The sequence below is a fragment of the Coregonus clupeaformis genome, unplaced genomic scaffold, assembly GCF_020615455.1.
Source record: "Coregonus clupeaformis isolate EN_2021a unplaced genomic scaffold, ASM2061545v1 scaf1772, whole genome shotgun sequence".
Taxonomy (NCBI): Eukaryota; Metazoa; Chordata; class Actinopteri; order Salmoniformes; family Salmonidae; genus Coregonus; species Coregonus clupeaformis.
Window position 1 is genome coordinate 47,171 of NW_025535226.1, and position 22,830 is coordinate 70,000.

The window sequence follows — 22,830 nt, forward strand, 5'->3', positions numbered from 1 at the left end:
AGAGAGTGACATGGGGAGTGTGACTTCAGAGACAGTGGCAGATATGCCTGAAGAGCCTGTAATGTCTTCTGGCAAAACACGAGAAACAGTAGGTTTTGAAAGGACTTGTTTTGCTCTGATTATACCTCTGCACACATTAATAATGATTACAGTCGCATCCCTAAATGGTAACAGTTTGAGAAACATGAGCAAATTTGAGCAGGTTTTAGTGTCTGTTAAGGCAGACATGTTGTGTTTTCAAGAGACCAATTGGACAGATTCCAAAATACAGGAGTCACAAAGTGGATACGTTTCTGTATCCTTTTCAGAGTGAGTGACACATTGACTTTATATAGTGTACCAAGAGTTGTTCCCTCGCTTACGGCCATACCAGCCTGAATACGCCCGATCTCGTCTGATCTCGGAAGCTAAGCAGGGTCGGGCCTGGTTAGTACTTGGATGGGGAGACCGCCTGGGAATACCAGGTGCTGTAAGCTTTTGTCCCAGTAGAGCGTGCTCTTGTGTCATGGAGCAACTGCCTTTTATTTATCACCCTAATAATATCATGGATTGTTATTGGAATAAATGCAGTTTGTGTGCTGTCCCGCCCTGCCCTGATCAAATCAAATAATGGACAGTGCGTTTCCCTCAAAATATAGGCAGTACATGCAGCCTTTGTTTTTAGTCTAGGAGACAGTCAATGTCTGTAGTCCATTAGGGCACTATAAAATCCCTTCAATGTTTTGCCTGATTCCGTTAATTCCCAAGTTCCCTTTTCACCGTTTAAATTTCCCCGTTGACCGTTTGTCCCTGTTTTGGCAGGTTTTCGCTTTCAAAAGTACACCTTTTTAATAGCAAAACAGCACAATTGGATGTTCTATGTCCACAACAATGTTTAAACCCTATCAGGTGACCATTTGTGAGGTCTGGGAAAAATGTAAGACATTTAGATTTTGGGGTGTAGTTACCCTTAAATGCAAGCGTGCACCAGGAAGAGACCTTTGTTTGGTTAAGCGGTGTTGCTGTAGGACAAATGGCCACTGGAGTGATGCAAATGATCACGGTATAATTCTGCCAGGCAGGCATAGGCTACTTTGTAGTTAACATTTACTTGCGAAGGTTTTGGGGAAAGCCATTCCTTCCCTACCAGAAGAAGGTTATCATTAGCATCATCGCTAACGGCTACACAAAGTGTAGACATACGCACGCACCGCACACATGCACACAGACAGGGGCATTCCTGTGCCGTTTCAGAAAGTTCATGGAAATACGAATCACTGATGCATTTTGTTCATGTCTTATGATTGACTTGGGCAAATGAATGCGTTTTCTAACAAGTTGAATAGATTTAGTTGATTTCTTACTAAGTTCAATAAATGTTTGAATATTGTTGAATTTCGGTTTAATGTCTGGATTCCTTGATTCGGTCCGCAACGCCTATTTTATAGGGCCCTAGTCAATGGACTTGTCATAAATCAACATAGGATATGCCCTCTCCCCCCAACAAGACTCAAAATATATATATATATATATATATATATATATATATATATATATATATATATATTGGAAATGTAAGCAAGGGTTGAGCTTCTTCAGTTTGTGTCACAAAGTGGATACGTTTCTGTGTCCCTTTCAGAGTGAGTGACACATTGACTTTATATAGTGTACCAAGAGTTGTTCCCTCGCTTACGGCCATACCAGCCTGAATACACCCGATCTCGTCCGATCTCTGGAAGCTAAGCAGGGTCGGGCCTGGTTAGTACTTGGTTGGGAGACCGCCTGGGAATACCAGGTGCTGTAAGCTTTTTGTCCCAGTAGAGCGTGCTCTTGTGTCATGGAGCAACTGCCTTTTATTTATCACCCTAATAATATCATGGATTGTTATTGGACTAAATGCAGTTTGTGTGTGCTGCCCTGCCCTGATCAAATCAAATAATGGACAGTGCGTTTCCCTCAAAATATAGGCAGTACATGCAGCCTTTGTTTTTAGTCTAGGAGACAGTCAATGTCTGTAGTCCATTAGGGCACTATAAAATCCCTTCAATGTTTTGCCTGATTCCGTTAATTCCCAAGTTCCCTTTTCTCCGTTTAGATTTCCCCGTTGACCGTTTGTCCCTGTTTTGGCAGGTTTTCGCTCTCAAAAGTACACCTTTTTAATAGCAAAACAGCACAATTGGATGTTCTATGTCCACAACAATGTTTAAACCCTATCAGGTGACCATTTGTGAGGTCTGGGAAAAATGTAAGACATTTAGATTTTGGGGTGTAGTTACCCTTAAATGCAAGCGTGCACCAGGAAGAGACCTTTGTTTGGTTAAGCGGTGTTGCTGTAGAACAAATGGCCACTGGAGTGATGCAAATGATCACGGTATAATTCTGCCAGGCAGGCATAGGCTACTTTGTAGTTAACATTTACTTGCGAAGGTTTTGGAGAAAGCCATTCCTTCCCTACCAGAAGAAGGTTATCATTAGCATCATCGCTAACGGCTACACAAAGTGTAGACATACGCGCGCACCGCACAATCAATCAATCAATCAATTTTATTTTATATAGCCCTTCTTACATCAGCTAATATCTCGAAGTGCTGTACAGAAACCCAGCCTAAAACCCCAAACAGCTAATAATGCAGGTGTAGAAGCACGGTGGCTAGGAAAAACTCCCTAGAAAGGCAAAACCTAGGAAGAAACCTAGAGAGGAACCAGGCTATGAGGGGTGGCCAGTCCTCTTCTGGCTGTGCCGGGTGGAGATTATAACAGAACCATGCCAAGATGTTCAAAAATGTTCATAAGTGACAAGCATGGTCAAATAATAATCAGGAATAAATCTCAGTTGGCTTTTCATAGCCGATCATTAGAGTTTAAAACAGCAGGTCTGGGACAGGTAGGGGTTCCATAACCGCAGGCAGAACAGTTTAAACTGGAATAGCAGCAAGGCCAGGCGGACTGGGGACAGCAAGGAGTCACCACGGCCGGTAGTCCCGACGTATGGTCCTAGGGCTCAGGTCTCTCAGTTGGCTTTTCATAGCCGATCATTTAGAGTTGAAAACAGCAGGTCTGGGACAGGTAGGGGTTTCGTAGCCGCAGGCAGAACAGTTGAAACTGGAATAGCAGCAAGGCCAGGCGGACTGGGGACAGCAAGGTGTCATCATGCCCGGTAGTCCTGACGTATGGTCCTAGGGCTCAGGTTCTCAGAGAGAAAGAGAGAACGAGAGAATTAGAGAGAGCATACTTAAATTCACACAGGACACTGGATAAGACAGGAGAAGTACTCCAGGTATAACCAACTAACCCCAGCCCCCCGACACATAAACTACTGCAGCATAAATACTGGAGGCTGAGACAGGAGCGGTCCGGAGACACTGTGGCCCCATCCGAAGAAACCCCGGACAGGGCCAAACAGGAAGGATATAACCCCACCCACTCCGCCAAAGCACAGCCCCCGCACCACTAGAGGGATATCCCCAACCACCAACTTACAATCCTGAGACAAGGCCGAGTATAGCCCACAGAGGTCTCCACCACAGCACAAACCAAGGGGGGCGCCAACCCAGACAGGAAGATCACGTCAGTAACTCAACCCACTCAAGTGACGCACCCCTCCCAGGGACGGCATGAAAGAGCACCAGCAAGCCAGTGACTCAGCCCCTGCAACAGGGTTAGAGGCAGAGAACCCCAGTGGAGAGGGGAACCGGCCCGGCAGAGACAGCAAGGGCTGTTCGTTGCTCCAGCCTTTCCGTTCACCTTCACACTCCTGGGCCAGACTACACTCAATCATATGACCTACTGAAGAGATAAGTCTTCAGTAAAGACTTAAAGGTTGAGACCGAGTCTGCGTCTCTCACATGGGTAGGCAGACTGTTCCATAAAAATGGAGATCTATAGGAGAAAGCCCTGCCTCCCGCTGTTTGCTTAGAAATTCTAGGGACAATTAGGAGGCCTGCGTCTTGTGACCGTAGCGTACGTATTGGTATGTACGGCAGGACCAACTCGGAAAGATAGGTAGGAGCAAGCCCATGTAACGCTTTATAGGTTAACAGTAAAACCTTGAAATCAGCCCTTGCCTTAACAGGAAGCCAGTGTAGGGAAGCTAGCACTGGAGTAATATGATCAAATTTCTTGGTTCTAGTCAGGATTCTAGCAGCCGTATTTAGCACTAACTGAAGTTTATTTAGTGCTTTATCCGGGTAGCCGGAAAATAGAGCATTGCAGTAGTCTAATCTAGAAGTAACAAATGCATGGATTAATTTTTCTGCATCATTTTTGGACAGAAAATGTCTGATTTTTGCAATGTTACGTAGATGGAAAAAAGCTGTCCTTGAAACAGTCTTGATATGTTCGTCAAAAAGAGAGATCAGGGTCAAGAGTAACGCCTAGGTCCTTCACAGTTTTATTTGAGACGACTTTACAACCATCAAGATGAATTGTCAGATTTAACAGAAGATCTCTTTGTTTCTTGGGACCTAGAACAAGCATCTCTGTTTTGTCCGAGTTTAAAAGTAAAAAGTTTTCAGCCATCCACTTCCTTATGTCTGAAACACAGGCTTCTAGCGAAGGCAATTTTGGGGCTTCACCATGCTTCATTGAAATGTACAGCTGTGTGTCATCCGCATAGCAGTGAAAGTTAACATTATGTTTTCGAATAACATCCCCAAGAGGTAAAATATATAGTGAAAACAATAGTGGTCCTAAAACGGAACCTTGAGGAACACCGAAATGTACAGTTGATTTGTCGGAGGACAGACCATTCACAGAGACAAACTGATATCTTTCCGACAGGTAGGATCTAAACCAGGCCAGAACTTGTCCGTGTAGACCAATTTGGGTTTCCAGTCTCTCCAAAAGAATGTGGTGATCGATGGTGTCAAAGGCAGCACTAAGGTCTAGTAGCACGAGGACAGATGCAGAGCCTCGGTCTGACGCCATTAAAAGGTCATTTACCACCTTCACAAGTGCAGTCTCAGTGCTATGATGGGGTTTAAAACCAGACTGAAGCATTTCGTATACATTGTTTGTCTTCAGAAAGGCAGTGAGTTGCTGCGCAACAGCTTTTTCTAAAATTTTTGAGAGGAATGGAAGATTCGATATAGGCCGATAGTTTTTTATATTTTCCGGGTCAAGGTTTGGCTTTTTCAAGAGAGGCTTTATCACTGCCACTTTTAGTGAGTTTGGTACACATCCGGTGGATAGAGAGCTGTTTATTATGTTCAACATAGGAGGGCCAAGCACAGGAAGCAGCTCCTTCAGCAGTTTAGTAGGAATAGGATCCAGTATGCAGCTTGAAGGTTTAGAGGCCATGATTATTTTCATCATTGTGTCAAGAGATATAGTACTAAAACACTTAAGTGTCTCTCCCGATCCCAGGCCCTCGCAGAGCTGTGCAGATCCAGGACAGCTAAGCCCTGGAGGAATACGCAGATTCAAAGAGGAGTCCGTAATTTGCTTTCTAATGGTCATGATCTTTTCCTCAAAGAAGTTCATGAATTTATCACTGCTGAAGTGAAAACCATCCTCTCTTGGGGAATGCTGCTTTTTAGTTAGCTTTGCAACAGTATCAAAAAGAAATTTTGGATTGTTCTTATTTTCCTCGATTAATTTGGAAAAGTAGGATGATCGAGCAGCAGTGAGGGCTCTTCGGTACTGCACGGTACTGTCTTTCCAAGCTAGTCGGAAGACTTCCAGTTTGGTGTGGCGCCATTTCCGTTCCAATTTCCTGGAAGCTTGCTTCAAAGCTCGGGTATTTTCTGTATACCAGGGAGCTAGTTTCTTATGACAAATGTTTTTCGTTTTTAGGGGTGCAACTGCATCTAGGGTATTGCGCAAGGTTAAATTGAGTTCCTCAGTTAAGTGGTTAACTGATTTTTGTCCTCTGACGTCCTTGGGTAGGCAGAAGGAGTCTGGAAGGGCATCAATGAATTTTTGTGTTGTCTGAGAATTTATAGCACGACTTTTGATGCTCCTTGGTTGGGGTCTGAGCAGATTATTTGTTGCGATTGCAAACGTAATAAAATGGTGGTCCGATAGTCCAGGATTTTGTGGAAAAACATTAAGATCTACAACATTTATTCCATGGGACAAAACTAGGTCCAGAGTATGACTGTGGCAGTGAGTAGGTCCAGAGACATGTTGGACAAAACCCACTGAGTCGATAATGGCTCCGAAAGACTTTTGGAGTGGGTCTGTGGACTTCTCCATGTGAATATTAAAATCACCAAAAATTAGAATATGATCTGCTATGACTACAAGGTCTGATAGGAATTCAGGAAACTCAGAGAGGAACGCTGTATATGGCCCAGGAGGCCTGTAAACAGTAGCTATAAAAAGTGATTGAGTAGGCTGCATAGATTTCATGACTAGAAGCTCGAAAGATGAAAACGTCATTTTTTTTTGTAAATTGAAATTTGCTATCGTAAATGTTAGCAACACCTCCGCCTTTGCGGGATGCACGGGGAATATGGTCACTAGTGTAACCAGGAGGTGAGGCCTCATTTAACACAGCAAATTCATCAGGCTTAAGCCATGTTTCAGTCAGGCCAATCACATCAAGATTATGATCAGTGATTAGTTCATTGACTATGACTGCCTTTGAAGTGAGGGATCTAACATTAAGTAACCCTATTTTGAGATGTGAGGTATCACGATCTCTTTCAATAATGGCAGGAATGGAGGAGGTCTTTATCCTAATAAGATTGCTAGGGTGAACACCACCATGTTTAGTTTTGCCCAACCTAGGTCGAGGCACAGACACAGTCTCAATGGGTATGGCTGAGCTGACTACACTGACTATGCTATTGGCAGACTCCACTAAGCTGGCAGGTTGGCTAACAGCCTGCTGCCTGGCCTGCACCCTATTTCACTGTGGGGCTAGAGGAGTTAGAGCCCTATCTATGTTGGTAGATAAGAGGAGAGCACCCCTCCAGTTAGGATGGAGTCCGTCACTCCTCAGCAGGTCAGGCTTGATCCTGTTTGTGGGTGAGTCCCAGAAAGAGGGCCAATTATCCACAAATGTTATCTTTTGGGAGGGGCAGAAAACAGTTTTCAACCAGCGATTGAGTGCTGAGACTCTGCTGTAGAGCTCGTCACTTCCCCTAACTGGGAGGGGGGCCAGAGACAATTACTCGATGCCGACACATCTTTCTAGCTGATTTACACGCTGAAGCTATGTTGCACTTGGTGACCTCTGACTGTTTCATCCTAACATCGTTGGTGCCGACGTGGATAACAATATCTCTATACTCTCTACACTCGCCAGTTTTAGCTTTAGCCAGCACCATCTTTAGATTAGCCTTAACGTCGGTAGCCCTGCCCCCTGGTAAACAGTGTATGATCGCTGGGTGATTCGTTTTAAGTCTAATACTGCGGGTAATGGAGTCGCCAATGACTAGGGTTTTCAATTTGTCAGAGCTAATGGTGGGAGCCTTCGGAGTCTCAGACCCCGTAACGGGAGGAGTAGAGACTAGAGAAGACTCAGACTCAGACTCCGACTCGCTACATAATGGGGAAAACCGGTTGAAGGTTTCTGTCGGCTGAATGAGCGACACCGGTTGAGCATTCCAACAGTATTTCCCTCCAGAAGCCATGAGAAAGTTGTCCGGCTGCGGGGACTGTGCGGGGGGATTTATACTAACATTACTGTCTGTACTTACTGGTGGCACAGACGCTGTTTCTTCCTTTCCTACACTGATATTACCCTTGCCTAACGATTGCGTCTGAAGCTGGGCTTGTAGCACAGCTATTCTCGCCGTAAGGCGAGAATTCTCCTGTATATTATGAGTACAGCGACTGCAATTAGAAGACATCATGTTAATGTTACTACTTAGCTTCGGCTGTTGAAGATGTTGATGAACCATGTCCAGATAAAGCGTCCGGAGTGAAAAAAGTTGAATAAGGGAAAAAAGTTGCGATGGAAAAAAGGAAAATAACGTAAAGTTGGCAGCTAAAACGCACAGGAAAATGACTCTTCTGTCTCGGGATAAACGTCCGGGGTGAAAAAGTTTAACGAAAAAAGATGAGTGAGGACAAAACTAAAAAGTTGGTAAATTTGTTGAACACAGAGATTGATTAAACGTTTATTAAAAGTAAAACGTGAATAGTTTGTTAGGTAGCCAAGTAGCAACAAACAGCAGAGCAGCACGGAGCAGCAGCACACATGCACACAGACAGGGGCATTCCTGTGCCGTGCCAGAAAGTTCATGGAAATACGACTCACTGATGCATTTTGTTCATGTCTTATGATTGACTTGGGCAAATGAATGCGTTTTCTAACAAGTTGAATAGATTTAGTTGATTTCTTACTAAGTTCAATAAATGTTTGAATATTGTTGAATTTCGGTTTAATGTCTGGATTCCGTGATTCGGTCCGCAACGCCTATTTTATAGGGCCCTAGTCAATGAACTTGTCATAAATCAACATAGGATATGCCCTCTTCCCCCCAACAAGACTCAAAAATATATATATATATATATATATATATATATATATATATATTGGAAATGTAAGCAAGGGTTGAGCTTCTTCAGTTTGTGTCACAAAGTGGATACGTTTCTGTGTCCCTTTCAGAGTGAGTGACACATTGACTTTATATAGTGTACCAAGAGTTGTTCCCTCGCTTACGGCCATACCAGCCTGAATACGCCCATCCTGATTGGAGAAGTGACGACAGGTGCGAGGTTTGAGCTGTGAGTGAGTGTTTGCTGAAGAGTTTTTTCGAGGGAGCTATTTTTGTTAATTAATTGGATTTCGAAATATATTTTTTGTTTTAGTTTTCCCCCCTTGCAGTTTTGCTGCTTGGGGGAGAGTTTTGTTTTCTAAGCACTATGACGGACAACATGGAAATGACAAACGGAATGGACAAAGACAACGAAAAGGCGAAACGGAAGAAAAATGAAGATAAAGAAGGAAGGAAATATGGCAAAGAATACACGGTGGCAATTGAGTTGGAAGGAGATGACAAAGTGACGACAATGGAACTACTACGAGCAATTAAGGAGGCGTGTGGAGAGGTGGTGGGATGCCGAATGAAAGGAGAAAAGAAGTATGAAATTACGATGAGAAACGGAAAAGGAAAAGAACGGTTAATGGATGGAATACGGATAAAGGACACCAGGATTGTGGCGAGAGACGTTAATGTGAAGGAATTGGTGGTGTCTTTTATGAATCTCCCAGTATATGTAGAAGATAGTGAGATACTGGACAAGCTGATTAGATGGGGGAGTGGAAGCCGTATCGGAGATAAGGAGGAGAGTTTGGCCAGGAACGGAGGTGGCTGATGGGACACGTTATTGCAAAGTCAAGTTCACAGAAAAAGTGACATCATTGCCTTACTCTACAAGAATTGAGACGTTGGAGGGAGCAGAATATTTTAGGGTCCTTCATGACAAGCAGGTCAGAGTGTGTCGGTTGTGTATTCAACCCGGGCACATAGTTAAAGACTGCCCTGAATTTAAGTGTTTCAAATGTGGCAAGCAAGGACACTATGTGAGAGAATGTGTTGGAGAGAGGGAAAGGAATTTCTGTGGTGGATGCAGAAAGAGATTGGCGGAGTGCAACTGTGGAGAGGATAAGGATGAAGAGGGGAGTCAAGCACTATTCGAGGAAGAAGTTGTATTGTCGCAAGAAGGAGAAGAAGATGGAGGAGAGGACGTGGTGGAGAGTGGAGAGACGGAGGAAGGAAGAAGGGGGAAGGACCAGAAGATGAATGAAATTGGGAGTAGTATGGACTCAGAAATAAGAAGAGGGAGTTTTCAGGAGGAGGGGGGGAGTGGACTGGGGGGAAGCACGGGGGACTCACAGGTATTGGGGGATAGCACAGTACTAACAAGTACCTCGGGGGGTGAAGAAATGGAGAGGGGTTCGAGTTTGAGAACAATAACAGAAACGACAACGACGGCTATACATGAGACGGAGATGAACACGGGAGCACAACGATGACAATACCAGAGACGGAGATGGGGAGCACAACGGATGAGGGTGACAAGAAATTGAGTTGGATGGATAACATGGACTTGGAGGAGATATCGGACACGGATGATGGAGAAAAGATTGAAAGAACGAGGGAAGGATACAGGAAGAGGAAAGCGGGGGAAGAGGGGGAGAGAAAGGGTGGAAGAGGAAAGAAACTGGATAACAGGTAGAGGATAATGAAATTATATTTTATTATTCTATTATTTATTAGAATGGTAAATATAATGTCAATAAATGCAAATGGTTTGAGAACAATGGGAAAATTTAATAGAATAGTACAAATGAAGAATTCAGATATTTTATGTATTCAAGAGACGCACTGGGATAATGCATGTGTTTTAGAAGTAAAACAAATATGGAGGGATTTTATTTATGTTAACAATGGCAGGGGAAATTCAAGTGGGGTCGCAATTTTATTAAGGAAGGATGTAGTAGAAAATGTGAAGAAGATATATAATGATAATAATGGGAGGATTTTAATTTTGGATTTTGAATATATGAATAGGGTTTTAGGATTATAAACATTTATGCGCCGAATAATGAGATAGAGCGAAATAATTTATTTTTAGAAGTAGGGAAATGGTGCAAGGGTAACTGTATTTTAGTAGGGGATTTTAATGTTAAAATGAATAGATTAGATATGAAAAGGGGAGCTATTTTTAGAAATGACGTATCTAGGGGGTCTTAAGGAAGATTATGTTTGAAAACAGTTTGATTGATATATGGAGGGAGGAGAATCCGAACAAGAGAGGAATTTCTAGAAGGCAGGTGGTTTTAGGGGAGTTGAAACAGACGCGAATAGATCTGGTTTTAGTAAATGAGGGTTTAAGGGATTTTATGAAAGAAATTAAGTATGTTTTTACAGCTTTTAGTGATCATGCGGCGGTGGTATTTTCTTGTGGAGTAAGGACACATACTAAATCTGGTGGGCTGTGGTGTTTAAATAATAGCTTGCTAGAGGAGGAAAATTATATTGAGATGATATCAGAATGTATTGGGAAGGCCAAAAGACAACAGTTAATGGAGGTGAATATGGGGTTGTGGTGGGAGGGGCTGAAAACCAAATGTAAGGAATTGACTATAAAATATGCTGTTAAGAGGAATTATTTTTTGAAAAAGAAGGAAAGGGAACTACGTAAGAAGGTTAAACATGAACTTGAGTGTATAGAAAAGGATGAAGGTCATGGGGTGGAGGATTATTTACTGGCTAAGGATGCACTTGATGAATATGAGAAGAAGAAATGCAATGCGGCGATTGTAAGGAGTAGAGTGCAATATGCGATAGAGGGGGGAAAGATGTACTTCATTTTTCTTGAATTTAGAAAAAAGAAGACAAGAGAAGATTTATATTACGGAGTTAATTAATGATAAAGGGGAAAAGGTTAATGATTTGGTGGGGATTCTGGATACGGTCGAGAGATATTATGAATGCTTATTTAAAAAGAAGAGGTTAATGAAGCCTGTATGGATAAGGTGCTTGAACATGTGGATACTAAGTTAACAGAAGGAGAAAAAAACATGTGTGATGAAGATATGAGTCTAACTAACATTAAGGAAGCCATATTAGAAGCTAATTGCAATAGGAGTCCGGGGTCTGATGGCCTAACTGCGGAATTTTATAAATCTTTTGCAGATTTGTTGGCTCCAATTTTAAGAAAACTGTATGAATATATTGAAAAGACTCAAGTGGTGCCAGATTCGCTGGCCACAGGAGTTGTAACCATATTGTATAAAAATAAAGGGAGTCGTGAAAATTTGGATAATTATCGACCGTTGACACTTTTAAATTGCGATTATAAGATCTTAGCCAAGGTCTTAGCTAATAGAGTTAAAAAAGTTATGGGAGGAGTAATAGCAGAGACACAAGGATATAGTGTACCAGGGAGGGATATTTCTGACACAGTGGGAACAATAAGGGATGTGATAAAGCATATGGGGGAGGAAGGGGGGTTTGTGATGAGTTTGGATCTAAATAAGGCTTTTGATAGAGTTGATCATTCCTTTTTACTGCGTACACTTGGGAAATTTGGGTTTGGTGAAAGAATGATAGGTTGGATTAGACTACTGAATGGATATGCAAGGAGTAGAGTAAAATGTAATGGGATTTTAACAGATTCTTTTCCTCTGGAGAGATCTGTTAGGCAGGGATGTCCGTTATCAGCTGCTCTTTATAGTTTATCGGTGGAGCCGCTTGCAGTAATGATTAAAGCAAACAAATTAATTCGAGGTATACGGATACCGGATGGGGGGAGAGTGTTATACAGCAATATGCGGATGATACTACATGTACTGTGATAGATGTTGAAAGTGTGAAGAATGTAATGGAGTGTTTTGAGGTATATGGCAAGGCATCAGGGGCAAAACTTAATGTTGGAAAATCTGAAATAATGTATGTGGGGATAGATGAAAAAGTGGACTGTGGATTCCCTTTCAAAAAGGCTGAAGGTTATATAAAGACTTTAGGGGTGGTTTTGGGGTGGATAAAGAAGGGACGAGAGATGAGACATGGACTGGGGTTTTGAATAAAATAAAACATACTCTATCCTATTGGAAGGCAAGAAAACTGTTCTTGAGGGGGAAGGTGGTGGTGATTAATTCTTTGGTGGCATCCAAATGTATCTATGTTCTAGGTTCGTTGGATATGCCACAATGGGTGTTAAAAGAATTCAATGGTTTGGTTACAGATTTCCTATGGGAGGGGAAGGGGACTAGGATTGCAAGGGCAACTCTTATCTCGGATTTAAAGGATGGGGGGTTGAAATTGGTAGATTTGGATGTGAAGAGAAAAGCAATGAGAATAAAAACTGTGCAAAAATACTTATATGGGGAGGTAGATTATGGATGGAAAAGGTTTTTTAAACATTTTTTGTACAGAAGTGGGGGTTGTGAAGAAAGTGGATTATTGATGGCATGGAAGAAGGATATGTTGGAGGGTGTGCCTGAGTTCTATAAAGAGGTGTTCTTGGCATGGGGGGAATTTCTTCCTAAGATTGAGTACACATGTACAAATAAGGACAACATATTTAATCAGCCAGTGTTTTTGAATCCGAAAATAGAGAGTGGTGGGAAGGTGCTGTACAACAAAATGTTCATGAAGGCTGGGTTAATATTGGTAAAAGATTTTCTTTACGAGGTTATACCGGGGTTTTTAAGGGGGCAGGCAATTCTGGATACTGTGTGGGAGGTTGATGATACAGTGGAGAGAAAATTAGTATTGCAGATATATGAAAGAATTAAATTATGCATTCCGGGTGAGTGGATAAAAGTGATAAATGGGGAGGGGGGAATATGAGGACTTGTATGTGCTGCCAAGTCTCTATGTGGGTAAAGGATCGGGGAAACAAGTTTTATCAAAAGTAACACAGAAAAGATTGTACAAGTGTATGTTGAAGTCTGTGTGTGTGAGGCCTGCGGCTGAGAGGATGTGGAAAAAAATGTTTATTGATTTGGATGTTTCTTTGATGTGGGAGAATTTGGTTTTGTTTGGGAATAAACGAAATTGTGAGAACATGGATTTTATGATACGGCATAATCGTATATACACAAATATTATTTTACATCAGATAAACCGCGATGTAAGGCGGGAATGTGATGTGTGTATGATGAAGCCAGAGTCTTTGTTGCATTTATTTGTTGAATGTCCAAGTCTGACAGGTTTTTTTAAGGAAGTAAAAATTTTACTGTGGAGGCACTGGAGAAAAGAGTTTTTAGAAAGCTTTGTATGGGATAGGTTAATATTATTTGGAGTAATGGGGAAATGTTTGGGTGTGAATGTGTACCTGTTGAATATTGTGTTGAGTTTTGTGAGGTATGCAATTTACTGTAGAAGGAATATGAAACATTTTGAAGGGAAAAAGGTGAATGTCTGGGTAATTTTTAAAGCAGGTTTAAGAAAGCAGGTGGATTTAATGTATAATGCAAAACTAGAGAAATTTGAAAGTATGTTTATAAAGGGGAGTACTTTAGTGTCTATGGAGGAGGGAGGAGGGGGAGTTAGGGTTAACTTCTGAAATGGAGTATGTCTAATGTCTATATTAGATTTTTTTTTGAAAGAATTATTTTGAATATTTTCTTTGTTTATTTTTTTTTGATAGGGGGTGGCTTTTATCTGCCTATTTTGTGGGTGGATTTTGTTATGTCTTAGTCATGTCTGAGTTTTTTCTGTATTTTTATTTCTTTGGGTTCTTTGATTTGATAGGGGGTGAATTGTTCACCTGCCTATGTTAGGATAGTGTCTGCTGTATTGTTCATTGTAATATTGTACTGTAAATATTGTAAAAAATTGAATTTTTTGATAATAAAAAGAGAAAAAAAAAATACACCCGATCTCGTCCAATCTCTGGAAGCTAAGCAGGGTAGGGCCTGGTTAGTACTTGGTTGGGAGACCGCCTGGGAATACCAGGTGCTGTAAGCTTTTTGTCCCAGTAGAGCGTGCTCTTGTGTCATGGAGCAACTGCCTTTTATTTATCACCCTAATAATATCATGGATTGTTATTGGACTAAATGCAGTTTGTGTGTGCTGCCCTGCCCTGATCAAATCAAATAATGGACAGTGCGTTTCCCTCAAAATATAGGCAGTACATGCAGCCTTTGTTTTTAGTCTAGGAGACAGTCAATGTCTGTAGTCCATTAGGGCACTATAAAATCCCTTCAATGTTTTGCCTGATTCCGTTAATTCCCAAGTTCCCTTTTCTCCGTTTAGATTTCCCCGTTGACCGTTTGTCCCTGTTTTGGCAGGTTTTCGCTCTCAAAAGTACACCTTTTTAATAGCAAAACAGCACAATTGGATGTTCTATGTCCACAACAATGTTTAAACCCTATCAGGTGACCATTTGTGAGGTCTGGGAAAAATGTAAGACATTTAGATTTTGGGGTGTAGTTACCCTTAAATGCAAGCGTGCACCAGGAAGAGACCTTTGTTTGGTTAAGCGGTGTTGCTGTAGAACAAATGGCCACTGGAGTGATGCAAATGATCACGGTATAATTCTGCCAGGCAGGCATAGGCTACTTTGTAGTTAACATTTACTTGCGAAGGTTTTGGAGAAAGCCATTCCTTCCCTACCAGAAGAAGGTTATCATTAGCATCATCGCTAACGGCTACACAAAGTGTAGACATACGCGCGCACCGCACACATGCACACAGACAGGGGCATTCCTGTGCCGTGCCAGAAAGTTCATGGAAATACGACTCACTGATGCATTTTGTTCATGTCTTATGATTGACTTGGGCAAATGAATGCGTTTTCTAACAAGTTGAATAGATTTAGTTGATTTCTTACTAAGTTCAATAAATGTTTGAATATTGTTGAATTTCGGTTTAATGTCTGGATTCCGTGATTCGGTCCGCAACGCCTATTTTATAGGGCCCTAGTCAATGAACTTGTCATAAATCAACATAGGATATGCCCTCTTCCCCCCAACAAGACTCAAATATATATATATATATATATATATATATATATATATATATATATATATATATATATATATATATATATTGGAAATGTAAGCAAGGATTGAGCTTCTTCAGTTTGTGTCACAAAGTGGATACGTTTCTGTGTCTCTTTCAGAGTGAGTGACACATTGACTTTATATAGTGTACCAAGAGTTGTTCCCTAGCTTACGGCCATACCAGCCTGAATACGCCCCTTTCTCGTCCGATCTCGGAAGCTAAGCAGGGTCGGGCCTGGTTAGTACTTGGATGGGAGACCGCCTGGGAATACCAGGTGCTGTAAGCTTTTTGTCCCAGTAGAGCGTGCTGTTGTGTCATGGAGCAACTGCCTTTTATTTATCACCCTAATAATATCATGGATTGTTATTGGACTAAATGCAGTTTGTGTGTGCTGCCCTGCCCTGATCAAATCAAATAATGGACAGTGCGTTTCCCTCAAAATATAGGCAGTACATGCAGCCTTTGTTTTTAGTCTAGGAGACAGTCAATGTCTGTAGTCCATTAGGGCACTATAAAATCCCTTCAATGTTTTGCCTGATTCCGTTAATTCCCAAGTTCCCTTTTCTCCGTTTAGATTTCCCCGTTGACCGTTTGTCCCTGTTTTGGCAGGTTTTCGCTCTCAAAAGTACACCTTTTTAATAGCAAAACAGCACAATTGGATGTTCTATGTCCACAACAATGTTTAAACCCTATCAGGTGACCATTTGTGAGGTCTGGGAAAAATGTAAGACATTTAGATTTTGGGGTGTAGTTACCCTTAAATGCAAGCGTGCACCAGGAAGAGACCTTTGTTTGGTTAAGCGGTGTTTCTGTAGAACAAATGGCCACTGGAGTGATGCAAATGATCACGGTATAATTCTTCCAGGCAGGAAGGTTTTGGGGAAAGCCATTCCTTCCCTACCAGAAGAAGGTTATCATTAGCATCATCGCTAACGGCTACACAAAGTGTAGACATACGCGCGCACCGCACACATGCACACAGACAGGGGCATTCCTGTGCCGTGCCAGAAAGTTCATGGAAATACGAATCACTGATGCATTTTGTTCATGTCTTATGATTGACTTGGGCAAATTAAAGATTTTTTTTAAATATATTTTAAATTTTTTTTAAATTATTATAATTTTTTTTATATTTTTTTTTCATTTTTTTTTTCAATATATTTTTTTTTTTCAATTTAAAGTTTTATTAAGTTTTCAATCAACCAACCAAACACATTCCACATTCACAGATGTGAATTAAAAAAAAATTTTTTTAAAAAAAAATAATAATAATAATAAAAAATTGTTTTATATATGTATATATATATACATACATATATATACCTACATACATACATACATACATACATACATACACACACAAATAATAATTATAACAAAATTTAAATTATAGAACTTGCAGCAGCACTATCAAGGTTCTTATTAGCTATTTCCAGCCTTAGCTGAGATGACGAGCCAATAATTAGTTTTTAGGTTTTACAGCACCTTACACAACACGCATCTGCCCATCTCCCTGATTCCCCCATTCACTCTGTCCAATTTGAAATATAGTTGAGTAGTGGAGACCAGAGTCTATCAAACTTGGGCTGTCTCTTGTGGAGGTCATAAGTGAGCTTTTCAAGAGGGAGAAAGTCAACAATCTGGTCAATCCACATTTTAAATGTAGGAGAAGTATTAGAGGCCCACAATAGAAGAATACATTTCTTAGCAAAGTATGTAATGGTCATGAGCAAATTTTCTCTGTCAGGATCAAGAACAAAGTCCTGCTGGGCATTAAGAAGATAGAGACACGGGGTCATATCAAACTGTACATCTAGTATTTTCTGTGCAGCAGTATGTATAGATTGCCAAAATCTGGCAATCTCTCTGCAGCTCCAAAATACATGCATATAGGTTCCACTTTCAGAAGTACATCTATTACAATTAGGAGAAATGTCTGTTTTCATTTTATGGAGTCTCAGGGGAGTGTAATAAAATTTGTACAAAAATTTGTAATTAGATTCTTTCATTTTTACATTAGTAGAGGAGCAGTATACCCTGTCGCAAACCTCCGCCCATAACTCATCACTGATAGTCAGACCAAGGTCCTTTTCCCATATTATTTTCAAAGGAGTAAAGGAGGATCCTCCTTTCTCAGAAAGGAGTCTATAGATATAGGATATTTTGCCTTTAATGGATTGTGCTGTGACAAGAAGGGTTTCAACTTCATTCAACTGAGTTCTAAACCTCCTCTTGGAAGTAAATGAGGAGATGACATGTCTAATTTGTAGATATTTAAAAAAATGGGATCTTGGCACATTGAATTCATTGCAGAGCTCTTGAAAGGATTTCAGTGTAGTGGTCTTCTGATGAAATAGGTCTGAAAAGGTCCTGATTCCTAGAGTATGCCAAAGATTAAAGTTGGCATCTCTCAGGGCTTTTGGCAAGTCTGGGTTGCCTACTATAGGCGAGTGAGAACATATTTGGGAGGAGATGCCCAAGTATTTCTTACAGTCCCTCCACGCTCGTAGGGTACTGTAAATCACAAATGTTTTGGCTATGTTGCCGACTTCACTAAAGTTATCAATGAATATAGTTGAGCTTAGTGGCAATGAACCACAAGATTGGGCTTCTATCTGGCTCCACGTTGACTCTTGTCTGTTTGTGATCCATGTTAGCATGTTGCGGATTTGGGCAGACCAGTAGTACAATTGAAGGGAGGGAAGGGCAAGACCACCCTTAGATTCAGGTTTCGATAGAGTGGAAAGCTTGATCCTAGGGTTTTTTATTGCCCCATATAAATTTGGTGATGCTTTGGTTAATTGTTTTGAAAAAGGAAGCTGGGAGATAGCATGGGAGCATCTGAAATAAATAGTTCAGTCTAGGGAGGATGTTCATACGGATTACATTAATTCTTCCTACTAAGCTAATTGGGAGGGAGATCCAGGTTTGGAGGTTGTTCTTGATTTGATCCAGGAGTGGAAGATAATTCTCTTTGAAAAGCCTATTCAGATCTGGTGTTATGAATATCCCAAGGTATTGAAACCCCTGTGTCTTCCATTGGAATGGGCATAGTGTCTTCATAGAACTGGTGAGTATAATATTGAGAGGGCAGACAGTGGATTTGTTAAAATTAATCTTATAACCTGAAAACGTGCCATACTGAGCAATTGTATCTAAGATGGGAGGAAGGGATTTCTCAGGGTTGGATATGTAGAGCAAGACATCATCCGCGTAAAGCGAAATCTTGTGCTGCAGGCCGCCTGCAGGAACACCCATAATACTTGGATTGCTCCTTATCAACTCTGCCAGAGGCTCCGCCCCCAACAAGTAGAGCAGGGGGGGACAGCGAGCACCCTTGTCTTGTGCCCCGTCCCAAAGGGAATCTGTCAGAGTTCAGTCCGTTAGTAGTCACCATGGCATTTGGATGAGAGTATAGTGATTTGATCCATTTAATAAAGTTTGGGCCCATGTTGAACTTCTCTAAGACTGAGAACAGAAAGCTCCACTCCATCCTGTCGAACGCCTTCTCAGCATCCAGTGAAGCCAGCAGGACAGGGGTCTTCTGTGCGTTTACTTGATCAATAATATCAAAAAGACGGCGAATGTTATCAGAAGAGTATCTGTCTCTAATAAATCCCGTCTGGTCCGCTTTTATTATTTTGGGAAGAAGAGTGTTTAGTCTTTTGGCGAGCAATTTGGTGATTATTTTGTAGTCGAAATCCAACAAGCTTATGGGCCGGAAGGAGGAGCAGGATAGGGGATCCTTGTCTTTTTGAGCAACACTGTAATGCGAGCTGTGTGCATTGAGTCTGGGAGAACTCCGTTTTTGCAAAAATCCTCCAGCATTGGCATGAAAATAGGGCTAAGCTGGGGCCAAAAAGCTTTGTAGAACTCTCTGGGGAATCCATCTGGGCCTGGGGACTTGTTAGGTGGCATGGAGGTAATTGCCTCCAGGATCTCCTCAGGAGTGAAGGGGAGTTGAGATCTTCTTGGTCGGTCTCTGATAGTTTAGGTAGCGAGATTCCCTCTAGGAAGGAGTGGAGTTCTGCCTCCGTGTGTTTTCTCTCAGAGGTATATAGTTTGCAGTAAAAATCATGAAAAGTTAAATTGATCTTTTTTGGATCATATGTGACCTCATCCTCTGCTGTTCGGATAGCCATAATTGTACGCTCTGACTGCTCTTTTTTTAATTGATAAGCAAGCAATCTACTAGGCCTATTGCTATACTCATGGTATTTCTGTTTAGTAAAGAAAACTTTTTTTTTATCTCCCGAGTATAGTCCAAATTCAGTTTGGCTTTGGCTGCTTTAAGTTGACTCCAGGAGGTGCTGTCTGGGGATTGTTTATGTACTTTTTCACAGCGTTCCAGCTCCCTCTCCAGATCTAGCCTGTGTGCTTCCATTGCTTTTTTCTTAGAGGAAGCATATGCAATTAGATGACCTCTTAGTGTGGCTTTAGCAGCGTCCCACATTGTGGCCGGAGAAACAGGAGAATCTTTGTTGTCTTGTGTGTAGTTGTCTATCCATGTAGTTACCAATGTATGGAATGCTTCGTTTGATAGCATGGAGGTGTTGAATTTCCAGCTCTTTGATCTCGGGATGTTTTTGCAGAGGTCAAAGCGGAGGTGGACAAAGGCGTGATCCGAAAGCGCTATGGGTCCGATTGTACACGTGGCTGAATTTATGAAACTCTTTGGGATAAAAATGTAATCTATACGGGAGTAGGTGTTATGGACATTAGAGTAGTATGTATAGTCCATAGCTGAGCTATTAGTCTCTCTCCAGATATCTATCAGTCCCATCTCTTTAGTAAGAGAGTTCAACATCTTTGCAGATCTAGGATTTGTGGTGGTGATTTGAGATGATTTGTCTAGGGTTGGGTTCAGGGTACAATTAAAATCTCCGGCCAACACTCCAAAGGAAACACAATGCTCATTGAACAGAGTTATCATTTTCGACATAAAAGCAGGAGTATCTGTGTTAGGGCGTATATGTTTAAGATAGTAATTGGTTGCCCATACAGTGACCCAGTTATCAAGATAAATCTCCCCTCCGGATCAGATATGTTTTTGTCAATTATGAATGGAACATTCTTATGGATAAGTATTGCTGTACCTCTACTGTTGGATTTGAAAGATGAGAAATACACCTGTCCCACCCAAGCTCTGCGGAGTTTGGCATGTTCAGCATCACAGAGGTGTGTCTCTTGCAATAGCGCGATGTCTGCTTTTTCCTTTTTAGAGCACATAGTATCTTTTTCAGTTTTATTGCATGGCCTAGACCGTGGCAGTTCCATGTCAATAGATTTAAGGTACTAGTCATCATCATCGAACAGTAATCGAACTTTAGTGCAAGTCATCTCTGGGTAAAGGTGGATCGTAGTTACAGCTGCGTTCACATAAAAGGAAAATAAATGGTTTACATAAAATAACAATCTCTGAACACCCCAGCCGAGTTCCCAAACAACTCGACATATCCCGTTGGATCTATTACCTCCCCGCTCAGTCACAATTCTGTGTTCCAACAAAAAAAAAGTCCGGGAACAGTTAGCACAACGCTAGCGTCTCCCCCCTCCCCACCAAAGAAATGCCTCATCCTCTCCGCCCGCATTGAGTAACTGACAACGTAGCCCCCGTCCAGACCACATTAAGAAAGGGAGAAAATAAAATCAATAGCCCAGCCTACATACAGTAGGCCTAAGTTATAATATGGGGCCTATCCCTCTCAGCTAAAGGAACATAAATATAGATTGGACGGCTATAATGAAATTTAGCAGGGCGGTGGGTCTTTGGATATCGGCTATATGTTGTCTTACCTCCTTTAGTAATAACAGTAATCGCATTAATCGCATTTAGTCAATGGTCCATTTCTCATTGACCGGGGTTGTCTTTCAAAAACGTTTCGCCTCTTCGGGAGTTTTGAAGTGTCGCAGGGCTCCTTGGTGAAGAATCCTGAGCTCGTTTGGGTATTTGAATCCCCTAAAGATGCCTCGGTCAATGGAGCATTTCTTCACCTCGTCAAACTCTCGGCGCTTTCGGCGTATTCCAGCTGACAGGTCCTGGAGTAAGGTGAGTTTGGCGTTTCCCACTGTAATGGTGTTGGTTTTCGCCGCCTGTAGGACTCGTTCCTTGTCGGTGAATCTCAGGAAACGTATGGTGATTGGGCGCGGTGGTTGTCTGGCTGCTGGTGGGGGCCTCAGTGCTCGGTGAGCTCTCTCGAGTTCTATGGGCCTGTCGGTGGACAGGTGGAGCCACTCGGGAAGTTTGTCTTGCAGGTAGCGGATCAGTGGCATGTTTCCCTCTTCTTTTTCGCCCAGATTTAATAGAACACAATTATTCCTTCGCCCCCTGTTTTCCAGGTCCTCTGTTTTCTCTTCCAGCTGCTCTATTTTTTTTTAGCATATGCTATTGTTTCCATGGCGTCTGTCAATAAGTTTTCCGTGGATAGGATTCGCCCCTCTGCCTCGTCCAGGCGCCCCGCGTTTATGGTTATCTTGTTGTTTATGTCAGGCAAGGCATTTTCCAGGATTGTCACCTTGCCCCCTATCGCACTGAGCTGAGCGTTAATGGCATCTAGTTTAGTGTTGAGTTCTGTACGTTGGGATCTCAGCTCAGAAAAGATGTCTTCGACAGAGTGCGAGGTTGGCATTCGTTGGGCCTCGGGGGACGGGTCCTCTTTCTCCTGGCTAATGGCGCTAGCTTTTTCTGAAGCTAGCTGCTTCTTGGAGGCTTTTTCCGTCGCTAGTACTCGAGTCCGGGTAAAAATGTCCCCTGTAGTGTTGCCTTTTGAAGCCGCCATGACTTTTTGACTAAAGCTAAATGAGTTTAAACTTGAAGTGGAGGTAAGATTAGGAATTGGAAACTACTTGTGCGGAGCTCCTAGTTCATGCGGCCATCTCGTTCAAGGGTCACGTGATCCCTCTCTCATTAATGTGTTTTCTAACAAGTTGAATAGATTTAGTTGATTTCTTACTAAGTTCAATAAATGTTTGAATATTGTTGCATTTCGGTTTAATGTCTGGATTCCGTGATTCGGTCCGCAACGCCTATTTTATAGGGCCCTAGTCAATGAACTTGTCATAAATCAACATAGGATATGCCCTCTTCCCCCAACAAGACTCAAATATATATATATATATATATATATATATATATATATATATTGGAAATGTAAGCAAGGGTTGAGCTTCTTCAGTTTGTGTCACAAAGTGGATACGTTTCTGTGTCCCTTTCAGAGTGAGTGACACATTGACTTTATATAGTGTACCAAGAGTTGTTCCCTCGCTTACGGCCATACAAGCCTGAATACGCCCGATCTCGTCCGATCTCGGAAGCTAAGCAGGGTCGGGCCTGGTCAGTACTTGGATGGGAGACCGCCTGGGAATACCAGGTGCTGTAAGCTTTTTGTCCCAGTAGAGCGTGCTCTTGTGTCATGGAGCAACTGCCTTTTATTTA

General features: G+C 41.8%; 4 non-coding genes across 4 annotated transcripts; all 4 read left to right on the forward strand.

Moving 5' to 3' along the window:
- The first annotated feature begins 356 nt into the window (after positions 1-356).
- On the forward strand, positions 357-476 carry LOC121566780. Its single transcript, XR_006000994.2, has one exon. It is a non-coding gene; the product is annotated as a 5S ribosomal RNA (ribosomal RNA).
- A 1,190-nt stretch (positions 477-1,666) lies between these two features.
- On the forward strand, positions 1,667-1,786 carry LOC123487532. The gene has a single exon (XR_006659809.1). It is a non-coding gene; the product is annotated as a 5S ribosomal RNA (ribosomal RNA).
- Positions 1,787-15,561: 13,775 nt separating this feature from the next.
- Positions 15,562-15,681, forward strand: LOC121561798. The gene has a single exon (XR_005999330.1). It is a non-coding gene; the product is annotated as a 5S ribosomal RNA (ribosomal RNA).
- A 6,977-nt stretch (positions 15,682-22,658) lies between these two features.
- LOC123487531 lies at positions 22,659-22,777 on the forward strand. The gene has a single exon (XR_006659808.1). It is a non-coding gene; the product is annotated as a 5S ribosomal RNA (ribosomal RNA).
- Positions 22,778-22,830: the final 53 nt, after the last annotated feature.